A 17,304-nucleotide genomic window follows, 5' to 3' on the forward strand; every position below is an offset into this window, starting at 1 on the left:
GAAATTCATTCTAGAATAAAATTCACATGGAGGTGGATCTAAGTGGAGGGGCCTTTATTTCTTTCCTTGTAAAATGGTAAGTGAGAATTCATGGATCTTAGAAGCCTCTTCCACATCTAAGAAATGCTGGCTCCACAGCTCTGTGACCTATACTTGGGGTCATTTCCTCTGTTCCTGCCTCAACTGGACGGTGCCAGGTGAGGGCAGCTGGCTTTCCATCAATCCATCCATCCATCAATCCCCATCTAACTATCTACCCATCCCTCTTTCCCTCCCTCCCTCCACCATTCATCCTTCCATCCATCCATCCATCCACCCATCCACCCATCCATCCCTCATCCCTTTCTCCCCTTCTTTGTCTCCATTCCTTTCTTACCACGAGGCCAAGACAGCTGAGCTCGCGTACGTCCCCCCTTGGGTAGGTGCTGGTGTGGGAGTGGGATGGAGGACAGCACGTGTCCCCAGGCTTCTCCTCTATAAACCAGCAGTGTATTTAGAAAAGTATCGTTTAATGCCGGTATCGCATCCCGCCTGAGGCATGGCCGCTCCTCAGCTCAGCCGCACAGATCAGAGTGCAGGGGTCTGGACACAGGTTTGCAAGCAGGTTTGGGAGCAGTGTAACCCTGGGTGGTCAGCAGGGAAGCCTGCAGCTGCTCACTGCTTCTCCAGGGTGCCCGTAGGCGCCGGTCAATGTCGTCTTCATGCCAAGCAGACACCCTGCTCCCTCCAGCTCCCGGCCGTTGCCTGGCCTTGGGGAGGGACAGCCTGCCCTGGCACCCTGGTGGCTCTGCTCGTGTCCACAGAGGCCACGCAGGCAAAGGCTCGCCCACAGCTGGCCTGAGTCTGGACCGAGTAGCTTGTGGCCCTTCTGGACCACGAGACGATGTGAGGTTCCGAGGAGCAGCCTCCAGGCGCTGCCCACTCGCCTCCCACCTCCCCTGGGAGCTGGTCAGAGGATGGCGCCTCCTCGCCTCCTGGGCTCTGATGGCACCGTGCTTCCTGACCTCCCCCCGAGAACGCAGCTGAGCTGCAGCCCATCACACTCCCCTTTGGTTTCAGTATCACCCTTCCCGGGGTCTGGGGCAGGGCCCACCAGAGGTGGCACTCTGGGAGGCACATCTGTCACTGCTCACGTCAAGGGTGACCCCTGAGCCTGAGGGGCCCGTGTGTCTCTGCTGGCTGAGTCGCTGACCTTGGCTCCTGTGTGTTTGATGGGGATTCTAGAACTCTCCACTTGTCGTGAATGTCCTGTCTTCCTACTCTGCAAAGCCTCTCACCTGACCTCTGCAACCTGCACTCACTCCCCTTGTTCTGATCACTGTCACACGGAACCAGTACTTGGTGACGGAGCCGAGTCTGTCACCTTTCGGGCTCCAGAGGCCCTTTGGAGCAGACCCCCCGCCTTCTCAACGAGGAAATCTCACTCTGCTTCCTAAGCTTCTGTGATAACGTCCGTGGATTTCCTCCTGCGTCGATGTGATCCAAACGTCAGCCTCCGTTAGACTGTCAGTAACATGTCTGCTTGTTTTTCTTTGTCTCCCATGAACCCTGCACAGCTCTGGGAACAGTGGGCACGAACTTGCTGGTTTAATTAGTTCGAGCTTCCAGTCCCTGGCTGAGGGCTTTCCCGGCAATGCTGGCTGGGCCGCAGCCCCTGCTGGAGGCTGGACCTACGTCTCCTGCAGCCTCCAGCCTCGTGCCCTGAGCAGCTCTGACCGGTTCCTCAGCCCCATCTGAGCAGCAGGTTCTATCAACCGGTCCACACAGAGGGCTCAGGCACCGGTGTGTGTCTGCGTCTCGCCGCCTCCAGCCGTCGCGAGCCTCTGACTGCCAGTCTCCCTGCAACCCGCAAATCCACTTTGACGTGGAACATTTCATCCCCAGAAGTCCCCCACAGACACAGTCCCTGCACTCAGTGACAAAACCAAAGAGGGATCCTTTTGGGATGTGGCCCTGGGTTATAAACCTCAGACAGTGTGCTGAGGCGGGGGCGAGGGTGTGCTGGGATCAGGCAGTTGGACAGAGCTGCATGTGTGGGCATGGGTGCCCAAGGCCAAAGGAGGGGGCAGCAGCCTGCGGGGGGATGTGGGGGGCGTGCTTGGTGTCTGCAGGTGACACATGCTGATGGCGGGAAGGCCGTGAGGGGCGCTGCCAACCTCGAGCATTAATATGGACTGAAACGCCTGCAGTGGTCTGTGTTGTAAATCATTTTCTCTGTTTATGAATCCCAAACTCCTTATGTTAAAAAAAAAAATGCGGACAGAAATCAATAGCGCCGCAGGATGAGCACAGGAGCTGCAGCTCCCCCTCCAGTGGCTCGGCTGCAGGCTGGCCCACTCCTCGGCGTGTGAGGGTTGGCTGCTGCCACCTCTGTCCTGAGAATATCAGGAAGGCGGACAGAGCAGCCAGGCAGAGGCACGGCCTCGGGCTCCGAGACCTGGGCCGTCAGGGCCGTGAACGCCAAGCTCAGCCACTTCATTTGACCCTGGAGCCACGGGCATTTCCGAGCATGACCCACTGAAAACGCGTCAGGGCGCCTTTGAAAACCCAGATGTGCTGAGTGTCTGCAGAGCCCTCTGTGTGCAGGGCTGGGCTCCCACCGCTTCTCGCTTCCTGGGAACCTGTCACTTGTTTCGTTTGGAAGCAGCCCCTGCTCACAGTGTGACATCGTGCTATCATTTTAAATGAAATTGTCCCCGTTGTGGTCTCATCCCCTGTGTGCTTTAATTCGTGTGAACCCAATTGCACGTCCCTCAGGAGGCTGCTTGGCGTCGTGTCAAAGATGAATGAATAATAAATAGTGCACATCAGGGTTCCTGCGCCCTCAGCCGTGGGGCCGCCGCCCTGGTGTCTTCGCAGGAGCACAAGCCGCCCGAGCTAGGCCGTGTGACAAACCCGAGCCACCCTGGTTCTGGGTCAATATCACGGTGCACGGGAGGCTCCTAAGGCCACACCCTGTCTGCGTGCTCACCCACTCCCAGCTCCGCACCCCACCCTCGGTGCCCTGTGATCTGCGGCTCTCGGCTCGCTGAGCCTTGCGAGGAAGGAAGAAGACTGAGGCTTCCTGCTGCCAGAAGAACACGAGACGCGGGTGCCAAGAGCCAGGCGCTGAGCCGGACATCGACTCTGAAGCCGGGCAGAGGCCTTGTTAGCGCCCGCTCGCCTGGCCTGTCGAGCCAAGCGCGCAAGGACCACAGGCTGCTGCTAATTTGTTTCAGGCGGCAGACCAGGCGTTGAGTCCCGTGAGGCTGCGTCCATTAGGCAGGTGGATGGTGGGCTCCTAATTCTTTACCCTAAAGAAATGGAGGGATAGCTGGCAGTCACGGCTTCAGGGGGACATGCTCACGGCTGGGTGTGTCTTGGGGGTGATGGTGAAGGGACCCCAAGTCAGGATAGAGACAGAAAGCAGAAGTTCCACAGCTGCTCTTACTGCTGGGCAAGATCTGTGCATCATTTTCTAGCTCTAACAATACAGATTAAATATCACAGTGAGGTAGTCACTGCCCCCAAACCATGGACAGCTGCTTAGCCGGGCGGGCTCTGCGTAATCAACATTCTTCCCACAAACCTTATTCCACAGGCTGAGCCAGGAATCATCACTGCCCCTGAGCAAAGACCCCTGGAAAAGCATTGTGGATCTTTAAACTGTTTTTTTGCTCCAAAGAATAATTCTTAAGCTGGGATTCCATCAGGAGTGTCAGTGGGGCCCGGGAGCCCGGAATGTCATGCAAAGCTGTAGGCATCCACACATGTGTGTTTCCCGGGGAGGCTCGCTCCATAGATTGTGGTCTGATGATCAAAGGGACAGATGGGGGTCTCCACCGCAGAGCCCAGACTGCCTCCTGTACCTCCCACAGCCCTGAGAAGAGCTAAGTTCTGCAAAGGACGTGCCCCGTGGCAGCGCCGTGTTCCACGGGTATTTCTGGAAGGCAGAGAGGGATGAACTGCTCCGTGACGATGGGAGTTGGAGGCAATTACCGTCTGCCTTCTCTCCGTGTGGTGCGGCAGCTCTTGAACCCAAATACGGAAGCAGCTGCAGTAGGGCGCATTAAAGCAGAACTAAACCATAAGCGCACGGCGATTCCTTTACCCAGAGGCCACCTCCTCACGGAATCGGCTCCAGAAACCAGGGCCGGAGACCATCCACGAGCATCTGCGGGGGGTCGTGGTACCTCCAGACTGTAAGCCGGGGTGCAGGGGCTGACGTGTGACCACTGAGGTGACCGTGTTGGTGTCCCCCGGGGAACCTATATCCCTGTCCCTTTCCCTCCCTCCTCTGTAGATCCAGCCTCCGCAGACCCGGGTGCTGTCCGCACCTGAGTCAATTCCCTCGACACCAACAGTGAGGACCCCGGACATGGGCTGCACGACGCCCGCTGAGCCCCAGAGGAGGACGTCCGAGGGGCGGAAAGGAAGTGCAAAAAACCAAGTCAAACGGTCAGAGCACAGACATGTTATAGATTTTCAGAAACTGAAGGCAGAACGATAGTTTGGAGCAACAGCATAGCAGGGGCTGGAACTTTGAAAGGCTAACGAGATTGGTGAAGAGCCGTGAAGGAACCACGGACGGGGCTGTAAGCAAGGGGGCGACCTCAGCGACAGGGGCGGGGTCACGAGAATGTACCCTGAACAAAGCTGGCTGAAGGGTCAACGAGAAAAACGGAGGAGCTGGACGGGCAGCAAAAGCCCTGAGTGAGGAGTTTCAATCTCCCCCAAGGCCACTGCTCTGAACTTCGCATCGAGAGTCCAGCTGAAGACTCCTGGGGAGTCTCAAAGGGACGCTGAACTTCCGCGAGGACGGCTACGCCTCCAGGCCCTGGTCCTCACCCCAAGCTGCCCCCCAAAGCTGTTCTCTGAGCATCGTCACCTACCCCGCTCCCCAACCATAAAACGCCACGGCCGCCTCGGACGCCTGTGTCTCCTCATCCCTCACATCCGATCGGACCTGTCAGAGTCCCCTTTAAATTACCTGGACTAGGGCCCTTTGTCGTCACCCTCGCTGCCCCGTCGTCTCACCTGGGGTGGCAGTGACCGCGCCCACCCAGCATCCAGGGGCGCCCTAAGTTTGCCTTCCTCCCTGCAGTTAGGTTGAGGCCACATGACTCGTCTGGCCAAGCGCCTGAGAGCATAAGTGATGGGGGTCCCTCCAGGGGCCACGGGCCATGTCAGGCCGGTGTCTGGGGGAGCCATGCAGGACGTAGCACAGCTGCAGGCTGCAGGGAGACCGTCCCGTCCATCGTGACAACTAGACCTGACACTTTGTAGTTTGCTGTTGAGGCAACGCCCCCATCCTGACATGCTTGCCTGGGGTCACAGCTGTGCTCTCCTCACTTGTATCTCTGCAGCCCCCCAAATGCACCCCAATAGTGGCTAATAATGTGCTCTCAGTGGTCTGGGTGTTTGTACAGGTGCGCACACACACACATACACACACACACACACACATACACACACACTGCAGTGGTGCCCCATTTTCCTTAGCAAATGCCACAGGCCTGTCCACATCCCTCCACCCCAATGCCTGGCTCCCCAGCCTACCTGGTCCTCTGAAGAGCCTGCTCCCATGCCCATTCCCTGCCCCTGAAGGATCTGTGCAGTCCGCCCTCTACCATTCTCTTACCCATCCCCACTAATCAAGCCTCCCCTCCAGGGAAGGCCGTTCGTGGCCACCCCACGCCTCTTCATTGCAAATGTCACTGAAGCGCGCTTCCACGCTGAGCGCCCTTATCTCTGGGTGTCAGTCACCCAGCCAGCCTCATTAGTGCTTTACCATCAGGACACAGAGCACATCCACCCCTGCCCATCTCCACATACTCCACGTGGCTCGGTTCTCTGCATGCAGCAGGGGCTCAGCCAAGACTGCAGAATGGATGCGTCCACAGGAGCCCAGGGCGGGCTGTGCTGGGTTGTCCGCACCATCCCAGCTTGTTGTCGTCGCCCACGCTCCGCCCCCCCACACCCCCCGCAGGGCTGAGACCACCTGGACACGCTCTCCTGTGCTGCAGGAGGGGCGGCCGCCCTTGCCAGCGCTCACCCAGCTCTCCTCCTTAGAACAGCCCCCTGTTTCCAGGAGCCAGCTCACCCCTTTGCAATCAATCTGTTTGCTGATACTCTCATCGCTAATTTTGAACCGTAGGATTTGTCATTTCGTGGCAGAGCATAAAATCTGGGAGGTCATTCGAGGCGACGAGCCACACAGGCAGGGAACAGACAGGAGTTCATCCTGCCTCAGCCAGAAGTCCTGCAGGCATAAGACGTCCCCTCACGGGCCATGTCCTGGGTCCTCCACTTGCCGAGTGACCCTGAGCAAGCTGCAGAAGCGTTCTGTGCCTGTTTCAATAATAATAACAACAACAACAGCATCACCTGAGACTGCAATCTAAAGATGGGGGAGATCCTGCACACGACGTACCCTGTCTGGCGTCTGGCTGGCACAAGCACACTTGCTCAACAAATGTTAGATACGGTCGCCCGCCATGGTTGGGCAGCTCTGACAATTTTTCCCCTTTCCGCATCTACGTCTGTTCCCCTGTAATCTCCTTCCATCTGTCTTGCCCCAGTCCCTACGGCCACACAGAACAGGCCTGCTCTCTCTCAGATGACAGCCATCAGAGGCATTTAAGACAGGACACATTTGCCTCTAAATCTTCACTTACCCCGTTCCCGCACCCGCTTTGTCCCTGTCGGATGCTCTGTCACGTGGCTCCCACAGGCCAGGACCCCTTGTTACCACTGTCCTGACTGACACGGAGTCAGCACCCCATTCCACCTTCCCTAGAATACACTGCCCTGAGAAATGTCTTTGCATCCCTGAAAGGTAATACATTTTTTTCTAATTTATTTTGAGCATCAGATCTTCTAGAGAGCTGCAGAACTTGTAAAACTTTCTTGCTGAGAACAACCTTTTTACTCAGGAAGTCGGAATGCAATCCCTTCAGAGGGACATTGGCGCTGGGCTGTGGGAGGGGGCTGCTCGGGTGCTCAGGTTCCTGGAGGACCTTGCGTGCTGAGGACACACCCAGGGCCAGGCACGGAAGCAAATGCCTTTGAGTCAAGGCTTCCAGCGAGGACGGCAGCAGGCTCTGGAGAGGGGCCTGAGGAATCTCAGGTTCTCCTCAGCGGTTTCCAGGATTCAGACTCATTATAGCGGCTGCTCTGTGTTGGTTGGACCTTCCTGTCATGCCTTCCTCCACCACCTGAGCAGCACTCTGTGTCACCAGAGGGCTCTGGCTGCTACCCAGTGAGCTGCCGGGCCTACATAGTGTCAGGGCTCCCAGGCCGGAGGACGGCCGTGGTGTTGGCTTGTTCTCCCAGCCTCCATCACTCTCCTGGGGCGAGAGGGCCCCACCTCCGCCTCCGTGGCTCCGCGCTTGGCTTCTGGGTGCGACGGCCACTCGGGCTCCCCCGGCACTGCCCCCTGCTCCTTCCGTGTCTCGTCACAGGCTCATCTCAGGTTGACAGCCATGGACGCAGTTATCCACTTAGCATGTGGATGGTGTCCCCCTCCTGTTCGTCCTTATCACACAGGCCACCTCACTGAGAGAAGTCCTGCGTGGTGCCGGGGAATTCCCCCACGGATGGCACCTGCCCACAGGTGTGTCATCATCCACAGGGAGTTTTCCTCATCTTTTCAGAGGAGAATTCTTCAGCTTGAGGAGTTTGCAGACTTGCCTGAGGTCACACATGGAGTTTGTGGCAAGATTTACAAACAAACCGAGTGGCCCAGATTCTAGCAAGCTAATTCTCATGCGCCAGGGTACCAGGATTCGGAACTGATGCCAGCCCCCTCTCCACTGTAGATGTGATAAAACAAGCCCATGGGTGTCAGGACGCAATTTCCCAGCCACAGACAATGATGGGAAGACAATTGTAACCTCCAGCTTCCAGATCAAATCAGCCTCCACGAACCACAGCCACTCTGCATTGGAAACGGAGGTCCCCTGAGCAGCCCATGATCACACACATCAGCCTGAGCATGTCCTCGGCACCAGGCACCACATGGGCAGAGATGGGAAAGGGATCTCCCTGAAGGGGAGACAGCGTGTTGCCCTGGAGGCCGCCTGGGGGAAGGGTCAAAGGAGAAAGAGACATCGTGGGTGGGAGAGTGTTTGCAAAGGTCCATGCACAGAGTGGATTTATTTATTTTTTTACTGAACACACACAGCACTGCTGCCTTCCAAAGGCTTTACGAAATTAGCACACGAACCCCCAAAGTGGTATTGAGGGAGGCGTTCTCCTTATCCCCACTTTGCAGTTGAGGAAACTGAGACACTGAGAACTTTTAGTCTGTTGCCCAGGGTCCTCACTGTCCTCTGCAGATGTCGACTGCAATGACGACACCCTGGGGGGTCCAGGTAAGCCGGTGCAGAAGCATCACATGAGGAGCGACCCCTTCTGTCTCCTGGACTCCCCCTTGAGCCACCAGAGCAGCTTTCATCAGCCTGAGCACTTCCTGTGTGGACAGCGCATGTGGCACACACCCGTGGAGAAGCAAGCTGCCCACCCACGCAGGGACGCTCCTCATCCCTACAGCCCACCAGCTCCCGGGCACAGGCTCCGATTCGCCAGGAGAAAGGACCGATGTGGCACCCCGGGCATCAATGTAAGCAAGAAATCAGGAAGCCGGCCTGGCGCCTTTGGAACCCAGAGACATTCCCGGCTGAGGAGGAGGAGGCAGGAGGCCCCTCCTCCCAGCGCCCCCTCCCTGGGGCTTCAGCGTGGGGAGCAGGACTCAAGCTGTCAACACCAGGGCTTTGACAAGCCGGGTCTGACAGCCCCAGAGAGCCACAAACATCCCGGCGCTGCGGCTATTTATAACTGTGTGCCTCTCTTCACCCAGAAACAGGGGAGGCGAAACAAAGCCATTTGGTAAGAGGTTTGGGCGCCTCGATGGGGAGGCTGCACCCTTCAGGGGGAGGGACTGTCCGTGTGGGCAGCAGGGGCCGTGAGGTGGTCTCCCCAGGACAGGAAGCCAGCTGGTCCCCTCACTCGGGGGCCCCGATGGCCCCGGGCACTGCCGGAGCCCCAGGTGTAGGAGCTGGCGCTCAGCACAAATGGGTGAGCGCTCTGCCCCCCAACCCCCCACCACTGGCATCAGTCAGGGAACTTCAAAAAGTATAGATGCCTTGGTCCCACCCTCGAGGTTCTGAATTGATCGGCCACGGGTATGGCCTGAGCACCAGGATTTAAAAATTCCCTAGCTGACTCTTATAAGCAATAAAGTTGGGAGATCTGGGGAAAGAATATGTGACTTGGAGCCGGTCATGCCCTCGTCTGAGCCTCAGTTTCCTTCATTGGAAAATAAACAGCTCAGACTAGCTAACTTACAATTTTATTTTTTTCTTTTTTGGCTTAGCTTCTCTGCCATTTAAAATGCCACCATCCTCAGCTATGACGCCCCACCCTGTAACTCACTGTGTCTGGCACACACGGCTCAGAGGATTTTTCTTAGGCTGCTGAAGAGAACAACCAGGGAGGAAAGCCACTGCAGGGAGATGGGACTCCTGGTCCACCAGGCCCGGCGGTGCCCCCGCAGGCCCGCCGTGAGCCCAGCCGCCAGTCACCGCGGCGGCCGGTCCGCCCAGGAAGCGGTGCCGCTGTTACAGGCTCGCGCGGGGATGTACTGATGTATTAAGTCGGTCTGAAGTATCTCCCACAGGAATCTCATCTGCTGTATTTTCTGTCTGAATTGCCGATGTGCCACTGATGGTGACATCCACTTCTCCCCTCCTTCGCATCCAAGCCGCTCTCGGAGTCTATTATCTATCATCATTTCTATCCTGAGTGAGCCTTCAGAGGAGAAAAGAGCCATACGGGGATGTTAAGAGACCTCTCTCTTGTGATGAGATTACAGAGAGATAAAAGCGAACCAAAACACAGGGAGGAGGGGTGGGAGGAAGTGCTGTTCCCGCCTGGACGGCACTCAGCCTGGGCCACCGCTGGCCTCACAGCAGGCCCCCCGCCCCCCGCCCCTCCCTCTCTGCTCAGCCGCCGGGGTCCACGAGATATTTCTGGAGTAAAAATCTGATCATGGCTCACCTTCCTCCACAGTCTTCCGTGGGCTCCCGAGACCCTCAGTGGCACCCTCACACTGTGGCCATTTTCACCTGCCCTCAGGGACCCCCTCCCGGGCTTCCCAAGCTCCAAGGGTACAGAGCTCCCTCAAACCCCCCAGCTCCCACTGCAGGCCAGGCCTTTGCAAGGCTGGTTCCCACGTCAAGACCTCTGGGTCTCAAAGCCGATGCCACTGGGGCATTAGCTACAGCCGCCGAGCACACCGAGGCACAGGTGTGCTTGTGCACGTCCCCTAGGCCCCGGCAGAGCAGGACAGCGAGGGCGCCTGGGGCCACTTCCAGCTTCCAATGCAACGAAGTCGTTGCTTCCCTGATAGATACGTGTCTTCTTTGAGGATGAAGGCCATTGGGCCAACAGAGCCCACAGTGTGGGGGCAGAAAGCACAGGCTTGCTGGCATATGATTTTAGGGAACAGAGAAAGGAGCCCCCCCATTCTCCTCTGTTCCCGAACCTGTGGCCATGAGCTGGGGGAGAAACAGCACCTCGCTGGACTGTGTCCTCCCAGAGATGTGTTGAAGCCCTAACTTCTTATAAGTGTGAGTGTGAGCATATGCTCAGATGAGTCGAGTCAGGGCAAGGTCATGAGGCTGGCCTTGGTCCCCCGTGATGGGTGTCCTTACAGAGAAGGGGGACATTTGGACACAGATGCATGTCCAGAGGAAAGATGAGGTGAGGGGGCCCCAGGAGAAGACCATGTAGAGACTGGGGTGATGCGGCCCCAGCAGAGGAATGTCTGCAGCTCACAGAAGCTGGAAGAGGCAGGAAGGACCCTTCCCCCTGCGTTTCAGAAGGAGCGTGGTCCTACAGATGCCTTGGCTTTGGACTTTTAGCCTCCAGGAGTCTGAGCAAGTGGATTTCAGTTATTCTAAGCCACCTAGTTGGTGGCAGCTTGCTACGGCAGCCCCAGGACACCACTGCAGAGCCATGTTGTGTGGGTGTCACTGCAGAGAACATTGTCTCTACGAGTCCATGGTGATCGTGGTTTTCACAGCAGCTCTGTGAGCAGGAAATGGCCACCTACGTGCAGAGTAAGGGCTAGTCACCACTCCTTCCAGGATGGAAGTGGTGCAGCCTAATCCCCGTACCTCCTTCCCGGTGGCTGGTCCCCCGGAGAATGGTGAAACTTTGCCAGGTGACAGCTTCCCGCAACTTCAGGAAACATGTGGACAGTGGGGGAGATGGGGCAGGTGGTGCCGAGCTTTCTGCAGACATTCCAGCCAGGTGCTAAGGAGCCCAGACCCCTCTGGTGCACAATCTGGGGAGGGGTGATGTCATTGTTTGGGAAAGAGGGGACCCAAAATCCTTCAAGGCAGACTGAACAGCCAGACAAAATCTGAAACCGCCTGACCCGTCCTGGCCACAGAGCCTGGGAGAATGGGCTACAGGTATTTCCAAGTTTCAAAAGGAAGGTGAGGACGCAAATGAAGATTGATTGGCCTGCAGTGTTTGTCCCAGCTTTTGACTCAGAAATGTCTGACACCTCCTCCCGGGCTTTGAAGATTTCCAGAGAGGCAAGACCCACACACCTCCTGCGCACACAGCGTCTCACAGCTGGGTCCTCACGTCCTTCCTCTTTCAAGTCCTTGCTAACGAGGAGCCGTGCCCCCCTTGTCTCATTTTACACAAATAAACATCCTTAATTGAAACTCCTGGGCATTTAAGGTTCTTCATAACTGCAAGTTAGAAGCCTCGCAGGACCCTGGTCCTGACTCACACCCAGTGCTCCCTGGACCGCTCCCTGGTTATTTGGGACATGTGGGGAGCATCGGGAATTATAAGGTTGATTTAAAACAGAGTGATCAGGGCCGCCATTTCAAAGGGAGGCGGACAGACGTGCATATCGGGACATCGAAGTGTCCTCTGAAGAGGAGAACCACCCAGGAAACTTCAGAGGCAGAACTCAGGTTCCGCAGACTGAGCGCGAGCCCCTGGGAGGCTGCCAATCCCGGCCTTGTAACCGGACCTGGCGTTGTCGGTCCTACTTACCTTCACCTGTCACCTGCATCACCTCGGACATCCCTTCCTGCACCGTAAGCGCCTCCTTCTCCCTGGAATCTGGCAGCTCACAAACTTTGCTATGAATAAGAACCACATAAAAGTGCCTGTTAAACTTCTACTCCCTGAGCCCCTGCTGGAAACTTCTGATCAGTAGGCCATCAGGTGTGGTCTGGGGAAACCCCCGAGGTAAATGGGATGCACCCCCACCCACAGACTATATCTCCTTTAAGAAGCGTTGACTTAAAATATCCACTGACGTGTCTGTGCCAGTTTTCCCAGGATGATGGAATGCCCGAGGCCGCTGGCACAGACGTTGAGCTGCAGGCGCAGCCCAGCGGCCACCTTGGGCTGGAAAGCGTCAGGCAGAAGGGACGTGAATGTCTGGAGACAGAAAGCCTGTGCAGGAAGCCTGCTCGGCCCTCCTGGACCACGTGGCCTCAGCTTCACTTTCTGGGTCCAGGGCTATGTTAGTCCCTGCAAGCACAACCACGGGCCAGTACAAAAGCCATCGGAGGGCCTGCCCTCGCCGCATGGGGACCGTCCTGCCTGCTGAGTCCACAGGCTCTGCTTTCAGGGCAACCCCGGCTTTCCCGCCGCCAGGACTCCTGTGTGTGGAAGCCCAGCTGGCTGGCGTCTGCTCCTTCAGCACCTTGGAGGGCTGACCTGGGCTGTGGGACTTAGCAAGGTTCTAACCTGCACCCTTTCAAACAGGCCGCCAGGGTCAACCACCGCCCACAGCAAGCACAAGCGACAGGCCTCCTTCCCGGAACCGGGCACTGCGGCAGCCAGGCCTGGGTCTCCGCATGGAAGGGAACCCAAAACGTCACCTCTCTTGGCAGGCTTAAAGGTAGAACCTAAAATTATACAACTTCTAGAAAAACATAAGAGAAAAATCTCTGGGACCTTGCGCTCGGCAGCGTACTTAGATTTGACACCGAAAGCACATGTTATAAAAGGAAACAGATATTTGTAGTCTCATCACATCTGAAAACTTTTGTTCTGTGAACAACCCTGTCGCGGGTGAGAAGACAAGGCAAAGCCAGGAATGGGAGAAGCATGTGCTGACTCACACCCGACAAAGGACTGATGTCCATGTGCTAACAAGCCGCCGTTCTGCTGAGAGTAGCTCTCCACAGGTGATATGATCAAATGATTTTTCTTCATTAGACTGATAAAAAAGTATATTATACTGGTTGATTTTCAGATATGAAAGGCCTTTGCATTCCCAGGGTGAAACCCACTCGGCTCTGGTGTGAGAGCTCCTTATATTCTGCTGGGTTTACTTGGCTAATATTTTGCTGAGGGTCCCTGTGGCTACGTATGTTCATGAAGGGTTTGCTCTGTAGTTTGGCTGTTGTTGTTTGTTTGTTTTCTTATACTGTTTCTGTCCAGCCTTGGGGGGGGGGGGGTCATGGAAATGCTGATCTCATAAAACGAGTTGAGAAGTGTTCTCTTTTCTACTCTCTAGAAGGGGTTCTTCTTTAAGTGTTTCAGGAAGTCCTCCACTAAAACTATTTCACCTGGAGGTTTATTTTCCAAAGGAATTTAATTGGAAGTTGAATTACTTTAGTAGTTACAGCATGATTTTCCTCATCTATTTCATGTTGAGTATGTTTTGGTGGTTTGTGCTTTTTGAGGAAGTAGTGCCTTTCATCGAGGTTGTCAAATGTGTGTGTAAAGTTGATTGCAGTTTCCTCTTATTAGCCTCTTCACACCTGTGGGGTCTGTTGTGCTCTCCCATTTCATCCCTGGCATTGGTAATTTGTATCTTCTTCCTTATTTTATTTTTTTGTGTTGCTGTAAGTTTATCACTTTTATTGTCCTTCTCAAATTAAGATGTGTCTTTATTGATTTTATCTGTTACTTTTGTGTTTTCAGTCTGCTCATCTTTCTATTTCCTTCCTTCAACTTCCTTTGGGTTTATGTTATGTTTCTTTTCCTCATTAATTAGCGTGAAAACTTAGATTATTGATTTTAGACTTGTCTAACATAAGTTTTCAATGCTATAAATTTTACTCTAAGCATTGCTATAGCTGCTTCCTACAGATTTTCATATGTTGTATATTCATTTTCATTCAGTTCTTAATACTTTTGAATTTCCCTGGAGTCTTCCTTTGTGACCTATGGGCTATTTTATAGTATGTGGTTTAATTGTCAGGTGTTTGACGAGTTTAAGATCCTTTTCTATTTGTAGTCTAATTTCATTATGGTTACAGCACATGCTTAGTGAGATTTCAATTATTTTAAATTTGGTATGTTTTATGAGCCAAGATGTGGATTATTGTGGGTCATATGCCCTTGCAAAGAATATGTACTCTGCCTCTGGTGGTGACATATTGTGTACATGTCAGGTTCAGTTGGTTGATGTTCTTTTCGGTTCTCCTGGACACTTACTTTCAGGTTCCATCTACTGAGAAAGGAGGACCTGAGTGTCCAACTAAAAGTGTGGACTTGCTCACTTCTCCTCTCAGTTCCATCCATCTCTCTTTGTGCGCTTTGAAGCCCTGTTGTTAGGTGCATATACATTTATGACTGCTATGTCACTTGGATGAGTCAATATTTTGTCATTACGCTATGCCCCTTTTTATCCCTGGTAATTTCCTCTGTTGTAAAGTCTAATTTATCTGGTATTAAAATAGCCACCTGGAGCTAGAGCTGCCACAATTTGTCTTTTGCTTTATTTTCTGTTGTTTCTCCATAATCATGGGACATCTGTGTGTTTCAGCAAACACACGTATGCATGCACAGATACACCCTGACTTCAAAGTTTCAGTATAGCCTACTAAATATACATCTGGTAGGAAGGATATTAAGATGAATCAACAAAGATGTTGCTATTCCTATCGACACCTCATGTGAAATGTTGGGACACCCAGTAACTGAATCATTTTACTGCCAGAATCAAAATATAAACCTAAAGTCCCTGACCGAGGCGTGTGGCCAAACCCACATACACTGGAACATATAGGACGGCGATGGATTAACTGGAAAGTTCGTTTGCTGCAGCACAGCGCTGATTAGATGCAAGGCCACGTGTCTTATTTCCTTTCTTTACCAATTCAATTCATCAAAACTATATTGAACAAAAGAATGGCGTCAGACACTCCTGGAATCGGGTGTTTCTGACCACCCATCTTTGAGGTGCCCACTTTCCATGTGCCAAGGCGCGCCCGGGTGGGGAGCTGCCGCCCGCACATCCAGCGTGTCTGTGTGAGGACAGGGAAGCGGGCAGACCAGACTTCATGTCTGCAGAGCCCTCCTTGAAGCTGTGTCCAGTCAAAGCCTCCTCTGCGGCTCTCAGGCCTCAGCTTTTCATTTCCAGGACAGCGTTTCTACCTGGTGGAACGTAGCAAGTTAAAAGCACCTGTCAAGTGGAATCTGGGTTTTTTTCCAAATCAGTTTACATCACGTTCAGGTCACATGACAAGTTTCATGATTAAGTTTCAATGACTCCTACCAGGTCAGGCGTGCCTTAAATACCTTCCACAGATGTGTTTTCACACACAGGGAAGCAACGCAGGTTTTAATGCTAACAGCTCTTTGGGTGATGTTTACACAGGGAGTAATCTGATGCTCTAATTTGTCAGTTTAGGCTAAATGCGAGAAAGAAGATGAATAATGTGTGAGGATTTGTTTCATTCATTTCTTTGGCAAATATTAACTGAACAGTTAAGTGGTCCCAGCCTCCCCCAGGCGCTGGGGTCTGCAGGTAGGAGACAGGCCGTTCAGAGACCACAGCGCAGGGGCGTCAAGTGCAGCTTTCTTTATCTTTACTCGGATTAGCTTAACTCCTATGTCGAGCCTCCTCCCCGATGCTGAAAAGGGACTCTTAATCTTGCCGTCTTAAGGGACCTCAGTCGCTTTAGGGTTCCTCGTTAATCCAACTGAAGCAAATCCTTCTCATGGCTGTGGCCCCCTCCCCCCTTCTCCTCGGTGACATCTCAATTCAGGAGTGCGAAGTGACATTGCTATTGCCATTTAGGGGCGGATGGTGACAACAGTCTTCCATGGCCTACAGCTAGTGTGTCCCAGGGGCGTCTGCTGACAGCACCCCCTTCTGCGACCACGCGGCCCCCTCCACTCATCCTACATTGTATCACAAGGACAAGGTTTCAATGTCCCTTCATTCCGGCCCGGATCTGCCAGAGACGAGGCCCTGTGCCTAAACCCTCTGGCTGTCAGTGTTTTCCATGTGGCAGCCGTCTCCACAGCTTTCCTCGGTGCTCGTCTCTGCAAGGCTCAGCTCCTTCGCAGGCTGACCAGGACACCAGGGCAAGTCCCCTGTCTTTACGCTCCCCGCTGGGCTTCTGTCGTGGCCCCCTCTCCTGGCTCTTCAGAGACCCTTCCCAGAGACTCACATCGGTGACAAATGCCTTTGCTTGGCTCTTCCAAGAGTGGCCTAAGTTGAAAAACGTTTCCCAGCTACAGCCTAACAATGCACATTTGTACCCATATCTTTCAAGCCCTTAGACTTGGGGGACCCCCAAACGCCTTTCCTTGATTTTGAAACAAACTTCTTTCTTGTTTGTGGCACTCGCAATCTCTCTTGTGACAGGAGCACAGAGCATAAGCTCTACCGTCTTAGCAGTGTTTAAGTGGGCGGCAAAGGGGACACACAAGGACAGTGCCAGACGCTCTCGGGACTCCTTGAAAACTTCGGAAAGAAGGGGAGAGGTCTGTGCTGTTACATGGACAATGGGTGTAAAAAAAAAGAAAAAAGAAAAAGAAAAATTGGTTGGAAGGTGTGTGAGGAAAGGATTTGAGTCAGAGGGAACGGCATGCACACAAACCAAGCTTGAGGACCATGAGGAAGAGCGGTCAAGGGAGCAAGAACAGCCAGGACAAGGGGGTGGATGGAGGAGGCCGAACGGACAGGAGGGCGGGGTCTGAGCAGGGCGAGGGCGGGGCAGGAGGGCGGGGTCTGGGCAGGACGAGGGCGGGGCAGGAGGGTGGGGTCTGGGGAGGACGAGGGCGGGGCAGTGTGGATTCTCCAAGGACGGTAGTCAATCAAACAGAACATCCCCACCCTGAAAAGAAACATGGTCCAAACTATCCCACATTCCTCATTAACTCAGGCCCCAGTCACTGAAATTGTGGATGACGCAACTGGGCAAGGATGAGAGGAGTGCGGTGCCTGAGGGGAGGTGTGCCCCCAGCCGCCTGGTCCTGGTCCAGCCCGGCTCCGTGCAGAATTCGATGCCGTGTCTGGTTACAGGGGTCAGGTGTGTGCCT

Source organism: Hipposideros armiger, unplaced genomic scaffold, assembly GCF_001890085.2.
Source record: "Hipposideros armiger isolate ML-2016 unplaced genomic scaffold, ASM189008v1 scaffold_164, whole genome shotgun sequence".
Taxonomy (NCBI): Eukaryota; Metazoa; Chordata; class Mammalia; order Chiroptera; family Hipposideridae; genus Hipposideros; species Hipposideros armiger.